Source organism: Triticum dicoccoides, chromosome 3A (genome assembly GCF_002162155.2).
Source record: "Triticum dicoccoides isolate Atlit2015 ecotype Zavitan chromosome 3A, WEW_v2.0, whole genome shotgun sequence".
NCBI lineage: Eukaryota > Viridiplantae > Streptophyta > Magnoliopsida > Poales > Poaceae > Triticum > Triticum dicoccoides.
Genome location: NC_041384.1, coordinates 157767766 through 157770495, shown reverse-complemented (window position 1 = coordinate 157770495; position 2730 = coordinate 157767766). Strand labels below are relative to the sequence as shown.

General features: G+C 42.5%; 1 long non-coding RNA gene across 1 annotated transcript in view; it reads right to left on the bottom strand.

Moving 5' to 3' along the window:
* Positions 1-1314: 1314 nt before the first annotated feature.
* Positions 1315-2730, bottom strand: part of LOC119267693 — a 3420-nt gene continuing 2004 nt past the window's right edge. The window contains exon 2 of the long non-coding RNA XR_005132549.1: positions 1315-1784. This is a non-coding gene — a long non-coding RNA (uncharacterized LOC119267693). The remainder of the gene's footprint in view (positions 1785-2730) is intronic.

Genomic DNA, 2730 nt, shown 5'->3' with positions numbered 1-2730 from the left:
ATTAAAGTGTATGTATAACTTTTGTGGTCTGTCCTGATTTGCCTCAACATACTGATTGTGTATTAAAATTAGGGATGTGTTGCACAGCTTGTGAAACAACACGTGTGATGGCAGAATACACTGGTCACGGCAGGCAAACTGCCAGGTAAACGTCTTTGCATAGGCAGTCAAACTGCCGATAAGATGTAGTTCCTACTATGTGAATAACCTGTCGGGAAAAAACAAACTGCCGGCAAATACACTAGTCATGGCAGACAAACTGTCGGGAATTGTTTATCTGCCGGGAGAAGTAATCCCCGGCAGCCGTTCTTGTGGCAGTTCTATCTGCCGGGAGAACCACTGTCCCGGCAGTTTGTCTGCCCTTTAAAGAGCCTTCTCCCGGCAGTTTTACTGTCCTTACATCAGTGTTGTGGTGTAGTGTCTTCGGCTCTGGGTGTTTAGGGTTTTATCCTCGCAAGGAATTCTCTCTCAAAGGCTTCGAGGTGGGTTGCTCTCAAACGACAAAAGCCGTGCACTAACTCTGAGCAGCCAACCGTTTATGGTTGTAGGGGTGGGCTATTTATAGCCACTAGGCAACCCGACCTGATTTGTCCGAAATGACCCTTAGTCACTAAGAAACTGACACGTGTTCCAACGGTCAGATTTCAAACACACACGGCAACTTTACTTGAGCTACAAGCAAAGCTGACTTATCCAACTCTGGACAAGATTTGCTCTCATAGTCTTCACTCGAAGACATAGGATTTTGGTTAAGCATCACTTCAGTCATTCTGACTGGTTCACTTGGACCCCACTTAACAGTACGGTGGTTCCTATGACTCAACAAAGAAGAAAAAGAACGACGAAAGAACTAGGTCTTCGCGCTCCATAGTCTTCATGCGATGTCTTCTCTTGTCATAGTCTTCAATGTGAATGTCTTCACATACCACCTTTGACTTCAATGTCTTCTTACATTTTCAGGGGTCATCTCTAGTAGGAAAACCGAATCAATGAGGGACTTCTACCTATGTTATCCTGCAATTCTCACAAACACATTAGTCCCTCAACTAGGTTTGTCGTCAATACTCCAAAACCAACTAGGGGTGGCAATCTCAAGTCCAGGGAGGCGACAAACTGCAGGGGTATTATTTCCAAGTAGTAGCTCATAGGAACGGAATGATCTTACACCTGCATTCCACCGGTTTATTTGTATGAGCATGTAAAAGTACTCCGGTTGGTTTCAAATCTCCAGTTGCCGTTTATGTCACCAAAATGCATTTCTGTATTGTTTCAGCCAAACAGGACTTTACAAGCAGAAACAATTACAAGGGAATATTCGAAAGTTCTGTTGGTGGCCGGTAAAATACCTTTGTAAAAAGTTTACATGGGTATATACTTCCAGAGCTCACAAGCTCTCAGTTAGATCATTTCTGACGTCCACACACCTTTCTTTTCTTGTTTCAATGATGACAGATATGTGGATGACTCGGTAAAAAGGACAATGTAACAAGATAACATGAATTTTTGTTCACCCATCTAATAGGGAGAACGATTCAAGTCGAGCACAGGCAAGTCAAGAGGGATACTCACGAGGATAGAAAAACTACCAAAATAGGCCATTGCCGCCTCAAACTACTTGACCTCCTCTTTTCATATTAGAGGATTTTGAATGGCCACATCGACCATTGCAAGAACATCTATGCTGGTTTGACCATGCAGATTATAGCGTAAAGGCCCACACCAAGCTCAAACCATAGGCGACGAGCCTAACATTCTTCAAAAATCTTCGATAACTAGCTCCTGACCTGAAAAACCAAAAACAAATTTTGTGAACAGAATAAACTTTTCTACAAAGTTTAACATGCATATAGCCCAGAGTTCACATTCTTTGACTAAGTTGTCCTGTTGGAAATTCAACTAGGAGTATATGTATTCATAATATCTTCAAGTAAATTCAGTTGCAGGCACAGAAAATTGCTAGGTGGGTTTAAGTTCATATACAAGAACTTCTAGAAAGCTCGCTAGAACTCATGATGTAGGCGCAAAACCATCCCTCAGAAAAAGAAAAAACACAGCTGTGGGCGTAGCATGCGCTGGACAACTTCACAGCTCTACCATGATTGAATGGACAATGAACCAACTTTAGTCAGAAAATTGTGTTAATAACACCATGAAATTCACTACTTGCAAACATGACCACTCGGGCAACAAGAAACACTGTAGAAATGAACTAACAGAGCCAGTGCCACAGGCCTATATAGGGACTTATTTTAGACGGGAACGCATACAAACATGGCCCAATATAGGAAATGTAATAATGCCGTCACAAGTGGATGCCTAGGGTCGCCTCACGCTGCATTCTGCCCCTACCTCATATGGTGCCTTTTGCATTGAGGTGTCCCCATGGGTGGTGCGATCTCAATAGTTGGTGTGGCTTACATTTGTTTTGAATATATGCCATACAGGAAACAGCAAGCACAAGCATACTCTTCCAATAAATCCAAGATGTAACAAGAGATTTGAATAAATCCATAAGATGTAACAAGAGATACTGAACTGGTACTTACGCTGCAAGTTGAGATGCCGAAGATGACTCGACATTTATCATGGTTGCCCTGGTCGAAGAAGTTTACATGGACCTTATAGAAGAGATCACTAATACTGACCTCATGTAATTGATATTTATTGAGGGCATGCCAGTTTTGGGGTAGCCTATTTTCGCAGCAGCAGCATGATGACATGGAAGTAAGC